Source organism: Felis catus, chromosome X (genome assembly GCF_018350175.1).
Source record: "Felis catus isolate Fca126 chromosome X, F.catus_Fca126_mat1.0, whole genome shotgun sequence".
NCBI classification, from domain to species: domain Eukaryota; kingdom Metazoa; phylum Chordata; class Mammalia; order Carnivora; family Felidae; genus Felis; species Felis catus.
Genome location: NC_058386.1, coordinates 16,968,241 through 16,983,963, shown reverse-complemented (window position 1 = coordinate 16,983,963; position 15,723 = coordinate 16,968,241).

Sequence of the window (15,723 nt, the reverse complement as noted above, 5' to 3'; positions counted from 1 at the left end):
TTTCATAAAATATATAATTTGATGCTTGGTACTTAATAACTTCTCAATACATTGCATTTTCCTTTCTTTTTTTGTGTGTGTGTGTATTTAACCCTTCCTTTCACAATGTTTAAGGAGAAACTACAATGGCAGTCATATGGCAGTTGTTCTAGACAGGACATAAAGGGAAGAAAAGCATTATTTCAACTGTCTTTTCACAGCATCTGAAGCACAAATACTCTATGCTTATCTTATATGTGGAATCCAGCATCACTGTTCATCTTTTTTCAAAGTAAGCCATAAAAAACCACAAGTTATTTAGAGTAAAGTACCTAATTCAGAATGCAATATTTATGAACTAATTTGAATTTCATATGTGGAAGAATTCTAGCATTTTGCTTACCCTTGGGAAAATAATAATGTGTAGCATATATATAAATATTAGAGGTCAAAGGATACACATGGGCATGGGGACACTTGCAATCAGTTTTTCTCTTTCACAGAAAAGAATATAAAGATGCAAACATTAGGCACTACTTTACAGAACCATGAATTGTATCTCAGAAAGTGCCTCTTTTCTTTTCTTGTTTACTTAGAAAGGTGAGTTTCCTTATCAGAGGCTGGAGACTTCTTTGAGTCAGGCATCTGAAAAGAAATGCCATAATGCAAAAAGGCTTGCCTCCTTAATAGAATTGGCACCCTCAGTCTGCATGAGAGTAGCAATAGCTCTGCCACATGGTGCATTGGAATACATGGTTAATTCTGGGCTCCTGAGATGCTTCAAAAAACAACATTATTGAGTTATTGTTTACATGCAATAGACTTCACCCATTTAAAGTGTATATTTTTGTGGTGCCTGGGGTGGCTCAGTTGGTTAAGCATCCAACTCTTAATATCGGGACAGGTCATGATCTCATGGTCCTTAGATCGAGCCCCATGTTGGGCTCTGCACTGAGTGTGGAGCCTGCTTAAGATTCTCTCTCTGTCTCTCAAAAAATAAAAATAAGTATAAAAAATAAAATGTATATTTTCATGAATTTCAATAATACATATGTATGAAACTACCAACATAATGAAGATATAGAAAATTTACATATCTCCACCCAGAAATTCTTTGTGCACCTTTGCAGTACATCTTTCCTTTCACACCAGTCTCAAACACCCACTAATATGCAGTCACTATAGATCAATTTAAATTTCTTTATTAGTTTACATCTCCTAGAATTTTGTATAAATATAATCATACAGTGTAACTCTTTTTTCTACCTTCTCTCACTCACCATAAGTATTTGAAGTTCATCATATTGTTGCATGAATCGATAGTTCATTCCTCTCTATTGTTGAGTAGTATTTCATTATATATGTATACTAAACTTCGCTTAGCTTTTAACCTATTTTTTAATTTTAATTTTAATTTTTATTCCAGTATAGTTAACACTCCATTCCAGTATAGTTAGCAGTGTTATATTAGCTTTAAGTGTACAATATAGTGATTCACCAATTCTATATATTACTCAGTCCTCATCAAGATGAGTGTGCTTTTAATCCTCTTTACCTATTTCACCCATCTCCTCACCTACCTCCCCTCTGGTAACCATCTGTTTGTTCTCTATAATTAAAAGTCTGTTTTTTGGATATATATATCTGACATCTCTTTTATCCATTCACCTATCAGTGGACACTTGGGCTGCTTCTATAATTTGGCTGTTGTAAATAATGCTGCAATAAACATAGGGGTGCATAGGGGCGCCTGGGTGGCGCAGTCGGTTGAGAGTCCGACTTCAGCCAGGTCACGATCTCGCGGTCCGTGAGTTCGAGCCCTGCGTCGGGCTCTGGGCTGATGGCTCAGAGCCTGGAGCCTGTTTCCGATTCTGTGTCTCCCTCTCTCTCTGCCCCTCCCCCGTTCATGCTCTGTCTCTCTCTGTCCCCAAAATAAATAAACGTTGAAAAAAAAAATTAAAAAAAAAACATAGGGGTGCATATATCTTTTCAAATTAGTGTTTTCATATTCTTTGGGTAAATAAAGAATATCAGAATTACTGGATCCTATAATAATTCTATTTTAAATATTTTGAGGAAACTGCATACTGTTTTCCACAGTGGCTACACCAGTTTGCATTCCCACCAACAATGCACAAGGGTTCCTTTTTCTCCACATTCTCACCAGCACTTGTTCTTTCTTGAGTTTTTTATTTTAGCCATTCTGACATGTGTGAGGTGATATCTCATCGTGGTTTTGATTTGCATTTCCATGAGGATGAGTGATGTTGAGCATCTTTTCATGTGTCTGCTGGCCATCTGTATGTCTTCTTTGGAGAAATGTCTGTTCATGTCTTCTGACCATTTTTAAATTAGTTGTATAAGTTCTTTATATATTTTGATACTAACCCACTATTGGATATCTCACTTGCAAATATCTTCTCCCATTCAGTAGGTTGTCTTTTAGGTTTTTTTGTTGATTGGTTTGCTGAGCAGAAGCTGTTTATTTTGATTTAGTCTTAGTATTTATTTTTGCTTTTCTTTATCTTTCCTCAGGAGACATGTACAGAAAAATGTTATGGCTGATGTCAGAGAAATTACTGCCTGTGCCCTCTTCTAGGATTTCTGTTGTTTCAGGTCTCATATTTAAGTCTTTAATCCATTTTGAATTTATTTTCTGTATAGTGTAAGAAAGTGATCCAGTTTCATTCTTTTGCATGTAGTTGTCCAGTTTTCCCAACACCATTTGTTGAAGAGACTGTCTTTTCCCATTGCATATTTTTGCCTCCTTTGTTGAAGGTTAATTGACATATAATTGTGGGTTTGCTTCTGGGCTTTCTATCCTGTTCGATTGATCTATTTGTCTATTTTTTTTCCAGTAACGTGCGGTTTTGACTACTAAAACTTTGCAGTATTACTTGAAATCTAGAATTGTGATACCTCCAATGTGTCATCCACAGTCACTGTTTCCTTGTTGATTTTATGTTTGGGTGATCTATCCATTAATGGAAGTGGCGTGTTAAAGTCCCCTACTGCTATTGTATTATTTTTGATTACTTCCTTTATTTATTATTAACGGTTTTATGTATTTGGGTGCTTCCATGTAGGATAAATAAATATTGACAATTATATGTTATATATATGTTATATCTCTTGTTGGATTGTTCCCTTTATGATTATATAGTGTCCTTTGTCTCTTGTTACAGTGTTTAAGTCTATTTCGCCCAATTATAAGTATTGCTACTCTGGCTTTCTTTTCACATCCATTTGCCTGATAAATACTACTCCATCCCTTCATTTTCAATCTGCATGTGTCTTTAGGTCTTAAATGAGTCTCTTGTAAGGAGCATATATGGGTCTTGCTTTTTAATACATTCCATTACCTTATGTCTTTTTATTGGACCATTTAGTCCATTTATACTCAAAGTAATATTGACAGGTATGCACGTACTGCCGTTTTGTTACTTGTTTTTGGTTTGTTTTGTAGTTCTTTTCTTTTCCTTTTGTCTCTTACTTTCTTCCCTGACAATTAGTTGGCTTTCTTTAGTGATATGTTTGGATTCCTTTCTCTTTATGTTTTGCATATATATTACTGATTTTTGATTTATTGTTACCTTTAGGTTTGTGTATAACATCTCTGGATATAGCAGTCCATATTAAATTGATGGTCATGTAAGTTTGAGTCCATTTTATACTCCCCTCCCCCTTCACATTTTTGGTATATGGTGTCATACTTTACATACTTTTATTTTGTGAATCCCTTGACTTATTTTTAATCTCTATACTTATTTTCACTGCTTCTGTGCTTACTACTTTTTTGACTCTTACGTACAGTCTTTCCTTTGTACTCAAAGAGTCCTCTTTAACATTTCTGATAGGAATGGTTTAGTGGTCATGATTTCTCTTAACTTTTGTTTTTATGAGAAACTCTATCTCTCTAGTCTGAATGAGAGACTTTCTGGGTAGAGTATTTTGAGCTACAGGTTTTTTCCTTTCAGTACTTTGGATGTATCAAGTCACTCCCTTCAGGGCTGCAAAGTTTCTGCTAAAAAATCAACGGATAGCTTTCCTTGTATATAACTGTTTTGTTTTCTCTCACTGCCTTTAAAATTCTCTCTTTATTATTACTTTATGTCACTTCAATTATTATGTGTCTTGTTGTGGACCTCGTTGGGTTGATTTTGTTGGAGACTCTGTGTGCCTCCTCGATTGGGATTTCTGTTTCCTTCCCCAGATTTGGGAACTTTTCAGCTATTATTTCTTCATAAATTCTTGCTCCCATTTTCTCCTTCTTTTCCCTCTGGGATCCCTATGATGCAAATGTTATTATGCCTGAAGGTGTCGCTGAGTTTCCTAAATCTATTCTCTTTTTGCATATTTTTTCACTCTCTTGCTCAGCTTGATTACTTGCCATTACTGTTCTTTCATTTGGAACATATTCCGCTGCCTATTGATTTTGTCTAACTCTCAGTGTCTGTTGCTATGAATTAGGAAAGTCAACTACATCTTCTGCTCTTGAAAGTAGTGGTGCTATGTAAAAGAGTTCCTATACTGCCATGCAGTGCAATGCTCCCTGTTCACCAGAACCTGGTGCTTCAGGGGTGTCTCCTTTGTGTGTTGTGTGTACACTACTCTTGTGGCTGAGCCTCGTTTGTCTTTAGTCCAGCCATCTGCAAAGGTTCTTGGCCTGTTGTGGGCAGAATTTGGCCACTGTGTTGTTATTGGGCCAGTCTGGTCCACCTTGGGCTTGAGTTAAGTCATACTAAGCATTTCCCAAGCTACAGTCACACCAAACTACGGGGTGCGCTCCCTGTGTTGTCCCTTGGAAGGTTTATGTTGGTGGTCAGGAACTGCAGTCAGACCAGATTTCTGCCTCCAATCCACTGTTTGTGCCACAATGGAACTGGTATGTGCAGTTATCTGCCCTATTTCCTGGGGCAGGGGTCACTTTGGAGTGGTGCTGGCCCCTGTGGTTGCTGCTTTCTCATTGCCATGTTTGTGAGACCACTTTGGGTGGATTCCTCCTGATGAAGTTTTGGAGGGAATGGGTCCACAGGAGAACACAAGGGTAGGCACATGGTTTTAGCAAGCTTTGCTCTGGTCTGTTATTGGAAGGGCACCTGGAGAAGCTTTGGTGAACTGCAGAGAGTGGATTGAAGGGATAAGGTCCTTAGAAGAGTATGGGAGCAGTGTGGGCTGTTAGCAAGCTAGGTGGAAAGTGTTTGTGCTATTTTGGTTCCCACAGGTATCCATGTATCTAGACTGGAGGTGGGGGGGTTGGGCGGGCAATGGAGGCAATGGTTCCTGCCAGCTCTTTTGTTTCTGGAGAAGTTTCCCAAAGATCCTGTGCCCCAGCAAATGCTCTGAGATTAGTAAACAAATCCCCGCTCCTGAATGCCCCTAGGTGTTTTTCAAACTTGTGCTTCTGTGTTTTATGTCAGCTGGGCTATTTGTTGTGCTTTTCTTTAAAGGAAGGGACTTGGTTTCCTATCACTCTCTGGCTGTCCCAGAGCCAAGCCCAGATGATTTTTAAGGTTCCAGGCGGTAAGTAAGCTCCACTGATTATAAGAACTCAAAAAGTTAAGTCACTCTGTTTTTCAAAGCCAAATATTATCAGTTTTGTCTTCCCAGCGCAGGTCCCCCATGCCTTGGGTGCCTCTTACGGAGTCTTCTCTTCTCCCATTTCTGTGCCCTCAGCATCCTCCCTCTCTTGTACATTCTCACAGGTCAGTTTGGTTCCCCACTATGTCTACATCCTTCCTACCATTTTTAGTGTAGACTGTTGTCTACATTAAGCTGTGGAGAGTTTGTTATGCCAGTCTTTGGGTCATTTTTTCTGGATTGTTTACACTGATGTGGGTGTTGCCTAGGTGTATCAGTGGGACAGGTGAACTTAGGATCCTCCTACCCCACCATATTCCTCAGAAGTCCTTGAAATTCATATAAGTCAGATTTTGGTTGTTCCAAGCTAATGGTATAAATTTCTTATCTTCTCTCTCCCACTTTCTATGTCTTTTTGTTTTCCTTTATAAGACATTTCCTCATGTTTATCTTTCAACTGTTGAATATTTTTTATTTCATAATTTTAAACTCCAAAAGCTCTTTTGTATTTTCTGATTATTCCTTTGTTATAACATCCTGTTATTGATTTACAGATGCAAGGTTTTCTCTTACTCTCTCCTGTTTTTTAAAAAATATTTTTGTTTTATTTTAACTTTTTTTGTTCCATTTATTTTCAGTCTATTTGTTTTGGTCTCTGACAGCCATGTTTCAGGCTATCTAGAATGATCATCTTGGACTGTTTTTTCATATTTAAGAATAAAACATTGAAAAGGTAGTTAAAAGCTCTGCATGATTGGATGGGACCCAACCATTTTGGGGGGGGAACCCTCCAATTTTAGCATCTACAAGTGTTTTTATCTTCAAATTGTTTCTTCAGAAAAGACTCTTCCAATTTCCTGGCTGGATTATTAGAAGTCTAACTACTAGGGTTCTAGAAGTCAAGAAAGGACAGGAACTTTAATAATTTAATAATTTCACCTGCTTCTCTTCCATACCCTTTACCTTGCCAGGATCTGGAGCCTTTCAGGTTAAATTGTTCCAGGCCCCTGTTGAGTTGCAAAGTGATAGCTGGCTGGGCAGGGTTATAGAGAGAAACTGGGAGGGGGGGTGCTAACTTTCCCCTATATAATTTCAATAAGTTTTCCTATATTTCACTAAAACTTATGAGGTATTTGTGTGTCTGTTTTTCACCATTTCTGGGATTCTATAGGGCAAATTAGCTTGTTTACTGTTGGCATTTCTCTTTGTAGACACTTAGTTTCAGCTTTCTATTCTAGAGAGTTGCCCTTAAAGAGATGGGCAAAGCTGTTTTCCCAGCACTACATTTGCATTTCTGCCCTTAGGAGAGAGAGAAGAGAGGGGGTAGGCCAAACACGTTCCTTTTAAGTACAAAGTGCATACATATATGTATATACATATACATATGCCTCTTTGTATCCTTGCTCACATTCCATTGGGATAATTCAATATCATGGCCACAGTTACCTGTAGGCAGGATGATAAATGTAGTCTCTAGCTAGCCAGCTATATATCCTGATAAAACCCATGTGTGTGGGGAAGTGCTTATTAAAAGGAGGAAAAGGAGAAGGGGAAGGGAGGATGATAAGCAGTCTTTGCCACACATAGGAATAGTGTCATGCCATTCCACTTTACAGTGGTTCACCTGTCCACAAAGCCCAAGTCTTCCACAGATGGACATGTGGTCAGCAGCATGTGCACTTCTAAATATCTGCTGCCCTGGGCTTATGGGTGGGCTATACTGACCATTCTAACCCATGGTCCCCGAATGTGTAGATTCCCCATGAAAAATTCACTTTTTCCTTTGACAGAAACATAGATATAACCAGATAAGCCTTCCAGCCATGTAGGTAATTTTCTACTCATAAACTGTCAGCAACATCTATAGTAGCATCTCTTTTCTATGCTTGGAGAGAGTTTGACCACAGTCTCTAAATTGATACTTATTTTACCTGATATAAGAAAGAACATTCTATGTTTAATACAAAATGGGGAAAATTCTGTCTACTACTCAAAATTATTGCTTTCTATACACCCTATAGCAGTGCTTCTCAAACATGGATGTGTATAAGTATCATCTGGAAACAAGGTTAAAATGCAGATTCTAATTCAGTAGGTATGGGCAGGGCCTGAGTGACTACATTTCTTTCTTTCTTTTTTTTTTTTGGTAGCTGACACACAACATTACATTAATTTTAGGTGTACAACATAGTGATTCAACAAGTTTATACATTATGCTGTGTTCACCATAAGTGTAGCTGCCATCTGTCACCATACATCACTATTACAATATTATTGGTTATATTCCTCATGCTGTGCCTTTTATTCCCATGGCTTATTGATTCTATAACTGGAAGCCTGTATCTCCCACTCCTCTTCACCCATTTTGACCATCTCTTATCCCCCTACCCTCTGACAACCATTATTTTGTTCTCTGCATTTATAAGTCTCATTCTGCTTTTGTTTGTTTAATTTTTTAGATTATACATCTGAGCAAAATCATATTGTATTTGTCTTTCTCAGTCTGACTTAGTCTGCATTTCTAACAATCTCCTGGGCAATGCCGACTTTGCTATCCAAAAGCCACACTATGGTTAGCCAGACACTAAGTAATTCCTCTGTTAGTATCCGGTTACTCTCTGCTTTGAGATCAGATAGCTCACATTGTATGCAGAATTCATATATGTCTAAAGGAGACAACAAATGTATTTCTTCTGATAAGCATAAGCAAAGGAGTATCAAAGATTTTTGCAACTTTTGCTGTACCTATGAAAATTAGCATATAGTAATAGTGAATGATAAATAATGATGGGTGAGTTACAATCCCAAAATGAACTGCTTTGCCATGTAAGTAAAAGAAAACATAATTGCCTAAAGCACCCAAAGACAAAAATTGGTTATTCAGCTGGCTATTCTCTTGTCTTATGGTTTAACCTGCTTAATTAATGAATATAAACATGTACTCAAAGGCCAACACATTTCAAATTATTTTAAGCAGCTGTTCTCCAGTTTCAGTGTATCAAAAAATTTGGACTGTTTTGATGGCTGTGGTGGCTGCTGGGTTTTGGAAACTGTATTTCAATATGGAGAGCACTACTTACCATTGGAGGCAAGCCAAGATCAGTGATTGTTTTTCCTAAACAAACTGAAGTGTAAAAAAACCTTTTAATACCCACATTGCTTCTTAGCTTTATGCTGACCGTGTGACTTACTGAGTGGCTCATTCTCCAAGCCTGCCCCTTAGGGTTAACTTGCCAGAGGTATTCATTTTTCCCTAAAGATGCTGTGAAGTGCAAGTCTCTCATTCTTGTTTTCAATTTTTATTTTCTGTCCTCATATGGGGCAACATGAAGGAAGGGAGATACACATCTGGTTGAGGGAGAGGGAATTTTGCTAAATTCTTATTGGTGGAAAAACTGGTTTCATCCAGTTTCTCATGAAGTAATTTTTAAGTAGGTGATTGATAGAATAATCAATGAAAGAAAGCTGTACTATCAGTAGCCTTGGAAAGGGTTTTGAATTTTGAGGGTGGGAGGATAGAGTCAGGGGTTAATTTCTTTTGAATTTTAAAATAGAAGTTAACGCACAAAAATAAATACACAGCTTAAGGAATTTTCACAAATTGAACACCAGTAATATAACCAACATCCATATAGATAGAATATTACCAGTACTTCCAGAAACCTTGCTCATGTCAACTTCCATTCACTTACACCCCACTCCACCCTTTGACCTCTACCAGCAAAGGTAACTACTTATCTGACTTTAAATACCATAGACTATTTTGCCTGTTTTTGAACTTTATGTAAATAGAATTGTGCTGTGTGTAGTCTTTTGGGTCTGGTTTCTTTTGCTCATTATTACACTTGTGTGATTTTTTGCACCTATCTGTTATGTATTTTTACATATAGTTATAATTTCTTCATTTCATTGCTGTGTATCACAAGCCTGGTAGTGTACAAGCAGCCCTACAGGGGCCAGTACTACTCCAAAGTGACTCCTGCCCTGAGGAGAGGGAAAGATCTGACTTTAGCCCCAGCAGTGGGCTGGGAGAAGACGGCTGGTCTAACCACAGGCCCTGCCCACCAATGAAAGCCTATCAGAGATCAACACAGGGAAAGTGCCCTTCAGTTTGGTGCTACTACATCTCTGGTAAATGTGTTGTCTGTCTCAACTCAAACCCAGGGTGGGCTCATACCGGCCAACTAACAGCACAGGGACCATACACTACCCACAACAGGCAGAGAGAGCCATGAAGACAACTGGACTGAGCAAAGCAGCTAAGACACAACCGCAGAGCACATGCAACACACATGAAAGACACCCCTGAGGTGCCAGGTTCTGATGAACAGGAGCATTGCATTGAAGGGCACTATAGGATTACTACTTCATAAGGCCATTAATTTCAACATCAGGATACATAGTTGACTTTCCTAACACATAGAAACAGACACAGACAGTGAGATAAATGAGAAAACAGGGGCACCTGGGTGGCTCAGTCACTGAGGCGTCTGACTCTTGTTTTCAGCTCAGGTCATGATCTCACAGTTTGTGAGTTCAAGCCCCACAGCAGGTTCTGTCCTGACAGTGCAGAGCCTGCTTGGGATTCTCTGTCTCCCTCTGTCTCTCTCTGCCCCTCCCTGTTCATACTCTCTCTCTCTCTCTCTCTCTATCTCTCTCTCTCCCTCAAAATGAATAAATAAATAAATAAGCATAAAAAAAAGAACAAGAAAAATGAGGAGACAGCAGAATATGTCCCAAATGAAGGAACAGAACAAAATCACAGCAAGAGATCTAAGCAAAACAGACATAAATAATAACGCTGATAGAGAATTCAAAGTAATGGTTGTAAAGACATTCACTGAACTTGAGAGAGTGGAGGACCTCAGTAGGACCATCAACAAAGAGAACACACAAAAAAGAAACTATAAGAGATGAAGAACTCAATAACTTAAATTAAAAAATATACCAGCAGACTAGAGGAAGCAGAATGAATCAGTGACTAGAGTAATGGAAAGCAATTAAGATGAACAGGAGAAAGGGGAAAAAAAGTAGTAATAATAAAGAAAACTTGACTGAGGGAACCCAGAAACACCATTGAGCATAATAACATTTGCATCATAGGGATCCCAGAGGGAACAGAGAGAAACGGAGGCAGATAATTTATGAAGAAATAATAGCTGAAAACTTCTCAAATCTGGGTAAGGAAGTAGAAATCCAGATCAAGGAGGCACAGAGAGCCCCTAACAAACCCATCCCAAGGAGGACCACACCAAGCCACCTAGTAATTAAAATGGCAAAGAGTAGTAATAAAGAGAGACTTTTAAAGGCAGCAAGAGAAAAGAAAACAGTTACATAAAGAGAAACCTCATAAGGCTATCAGCTGGTTTTTCAGCAGAAATTTTGCAGGCCAAAAGGAAGTGACATGATATATTCAAAGTGATGAAAGATAAAAATCTGTAGCCAAGAATACTCTATCCAGAAAGGCTCTCATTCAGACTAGAAAGAGAGATAAAGAGTTTCTCAGAAAAATAAAAGTTAAGGGAATTCATGACCACTAAACCATCCCTACCAGAAATGCTACAGGGGACTCTTTGAGTGGGAAGGAAAAACTAACTAAAAGTAAGAAAAGTAGGAAGTACAAAAGAAGTGAAAATAAGTATATCTGTAAAAATCAGTCAAGAGACTCACAAAATCAAAAGATATAAAGTATGACACCATATACCTAAAATGTGTGTGTGTGGGGGGGGGTAAAGAATGGGTTCAAACTTAAGCAACCAATGTAATATATATTGCTATATTCAGAAGATGTTATATATAAACCTAGAGGTAACCATAAATCGAAAAATCAGTAATAGATATGCAAAAACTAAAGAGAAAAGAATCCAAGTATATCACTAAAGAAAGCCAACTAATTATCAGAGAAGAGAGCAAAAGAAGAAAGAAGCAGGGAAGAATCACAAAACAAACATAAAACAAGTAACAAAATGGCCATAAGTACATACCTATCAATAATTACTTTTAATGTAAATCAACTAAACATTCCAATCAAAATGCATGGGATGATTAATAGATAAAAAAGTATGTGCCATCTATATGCTACCTACCAGAGACTCATTTATGACCAAAAGACACATGCAGACTGAAAGTGAAAGTGTGAAAAAGAATTTATCATGTAAATGGATTTGAAAAGAAATCCTGGGTAGAATTACTTTTAGAACAAAATAGATGTTAAACCAAAGAAGGACACTACATAATCATAAAGGAAACAATCCAACAAGAAGATATAACAGTTGTCAATATTTATGTACCCAACATGTAAGAACCCAAATACATAAATCAGCTATTAACAAACACAAAAGAAGTAATAGATGCTAATAAAATAATAGTAGGTGACTTTGAAATCCCACTTATATCGATTGATAGATCATCCAAACAGAAAATCAACAAGGAAACAGCGGCTGTGAATGACACATGGAAGCAGATGGCACTAACAGATATATTCAGAACATTCCATCCTAAGACAGCAGAATACACATTCTTTTCAAGTGCACATGGAGCATTCTCCAGAATATATCATTTGTTAGTCCACAGGAAAAGTCTCATCAAATTCAAAAAGATCAAGGTCATGCCATGCATCTTTTCTGACCACAATGCTACAAAACTGAAAATCAACCACCAGAAAAAGTCTGGAAAGAAACTAAATACATGGGGGTTAAATAACAGGCTACTAAACAATGAATGAGTGACCCAAGAAATCAAAGGGGAAAACAAAAAATACATGGAGACAAATTAAAATGAAAACACAACAGTCCAAAATCTTTGGGAGGCAGCAAAAGCTGTTCTACAGAGGATGTTTATAGCAATATGGGTCTACCTCAAGAAGCAAGTAAAATCTCAATCAAACAACTTAACCTTACACATAAAAGAGCTAGGAAAAGAAGAACAAAGTCCAAAACCAGTAGAAGGAATGAAATAATAAAGAGTAGAGTAAAAATAAATGAAATGGAAACTAAAATAAGCAAAAGAACACATTGATGAAACCAGGAGCTGGTTCCTTGAAAATATCAAGAAAATTGATAAATTGTTAGCCAGACTCTCCAAAAAAGGAGGAAGAAGAAAAAGTTGTTCTCAAATAAAATAAGGAATGAAATAGAAGAAATTAAAACTGACACCACAGAAATACAAAGGATTATGAGTATGTAATGAAAAATTATATGCCAACTGGACAACCTAGAAGAAATGGATAAAATCCTAGAAACATATAATGTCCCAAAACTCATTTAAAAAATGGAATGTTTGGACAGACCAGTTACCAGCAAAGAAATTGAATCAGTCATCAAAAAATTCCCAAGAAACAAAAGTCCATAACTAGGCAGCTTCACAGGTTAATTCTACCAAACATTTAAAGAAGAGTTAATACCTATTCTTCTCAAACTATTCCAAAAAATAGAAGAGGAAAGAAAGCTTCCAAATTCATTCTATGAGGCCAGCATTACCCTGACACCAAAACCAGATGAAGACACTGCCAAAAAACAGAACTACAGGCCAATATCTCTGATTAACATAGATGCAAAGATCCTCAACAAAATATTAGCAAACCAAATCAAACAATACATTAAAAAATAATTCATTATGATCAAGTGGAATTTACTCCTGGGATGCAGGGGTGGTTCAATATTCTCAAATTGATCAATGTGATAGATCACATCAACAGGAGGAAGGATAAAAAACAACATGATCATTTCAAAAAATGCAGAAAAAGCATTTGACTAAATACAACATCTATTTGTGATATAAACCCTCAACAAAGTGAGTTTAGAGGGAGCATATCTCAGCATAATAAAGGCCTTATATGAGAAACCCACAGCTAGTATCATACTCAATGGGGAAAACTTAGAACTCTTCCTCTATGGTCAGAAATAGGACAAGGATGTCCACTCTCACCACTTTTATTCAACATAGTACTAGAAGTCCTAGCCACAACAATCAGACAGAAAAAAGTAATAAAAAGCATCCATATTGGTAAGGAACAAGCTAAACTTTCACTATTTGTAGATGACATGATACTATATATAGAAAACCTGAAAGACTCCACCAAAAAAGTACTAGAGCTAATATATGAATTAAATAAGATCTCAAAATGCAAAACCAATATAAGGAACTCCGTTGAATTTCTATACACTAATAATGAATTAGCAGAAAAAGAAATTAAGAAAACAATCCTATTTACAATTGCACCAAAACATAATGAAATATCTCAGAAGATATTTAACCAAGAAAGTGAAAAACCTGTACTCTGAAAACTATAAAACATTTATGAGAGAAATGAAGATGACACAAAGGGAAATATAATGCATGCTCATGGATTGAAAGAACAAATATTAAAATGTCCATACTACACAAAACAATCTACATATTTAATGCAATCCCTATCAAAATACCAACAGCATTTTTCACAGAGCTAGAACAAATAATCTTAAAATTTGTATAGAACCAGAAAAAAAAACCTGAATAACCAAAGCAATCTTGAAAAAAAGAATAAAACTTGAGGTATCACAATCCCATATTTCAAGATATACTACAAAGCTGTAGTAATCAAAACAGTACGATACTGTCAAAAAATAGACACATAGGTCAATGGAACAGAATAGAGAGACCAGAAATAAACCCATAATTATGTGATCAATTCATCTTTTAAAAGGAGACAAGATGAATTCCTTCATTTTGTCATTTTGAAGCGAGAAAAGGAATTAATGAGGTAGAAAATTTTTAAATAAAAAAACTTAAAAAAATATTAAAATTAAAAATTAAAAACACACACTGAGGGTTGTTGGAGGGGTTGTGGGAGGGGGGATGGGCTAAATGGGTAAGGGGCATTAAGTAATCTACTCCTGAAATCATTGTTTCACTATATGCTAATTTGGATGTAAATTTTAAAAAATAAAAAATAAAATTAAAAAAAAAAAGGAGGCCAGAATTTGCAATGGGAAAGCTACATTTTTATTAACAAATGGTGTTGGGAAAACTGGACAGCTACATGTAAACTGGACAGCTACATGGACCACTTTCTTACACCAAATACAAAAAATACACTCAAAATGGATTAAAGATTAAATGTGAGACTTGAAACCATAAAAATCCTAGAAGAGATAATAGGCAGTGGTTTTTCTGATATCAGCTATAGCAACAATTTTCTACGTATGTGTCTTGAGGCAAGGGAAAAAAAAAGCAAAAATAAACTATTGGGACTACATCAAATTGTAAAACTTCTGCACAGTGAAGGAATCAATCAACAAAATGAAAAGACAAATATTGAATGGGAGAAGATATTTGAAAATGACATATCCAATAATGGGTTAGCATCCAAAAAATATAAAGAATGTATACAACTCCACACCCAAAAGCAAATAATCCAATTAAAAATGGCCAGAAGTCAGGGCACCTGGGTGGCTCAGTTGGCTGAGCATCCGACTTTGGCCCAGGTCATGATCTCATGGTTCATGGGTTCAAGCCCCACATCAGGCTCTGTGCTGACAGCTCATAGCCTGGAGCCTGTTTCAGATTCTGTGTCTCCCTCTCTCTCTGCCCCTCCCCAACTTGTTCTCCCCCTCCTCTCAAAAATAAATAGTAAAAACATTTTTAAAAATGGTGAGAAGTCATGAATAGACATTTCTCCAAAGAAGACATACGGATAGCTAACAGACACATGAAAAGATGCTCAGCATCACTTATTGTCAGGGAAATGCAATTCAAAACCACAATGAAATATTTATTACCTCACACCTGTCAGAATGACTAAAGTAAAAAACACAAGAAACAACAGGTGTTGACAAGGATATAGAGAAAAAGGAACCTTTGTGCACTGTCAGTGGTAATGGAAACTGATGCAGCCACTGTGGAGCACAGTATGGAGTTTCCTCAAAAAATTAAAAATAAAATTACCATAGAATCCAGTGATTCTACTACTGAATAGTTACCCAAAGAATACAAAAACACTAAATCGAAAAGATATATGCACCACTGTGTTTACTGCAACACTATTTACAATAACTAATTTATGGAAGCAATCCAAGTGGCCATCAATAAATGAATGTATAAAGAAGATATGGTACACACACACACACACACACACATACACACACACAAATATTAGTAAGAGATGAAAATGAATGAAATATTGCC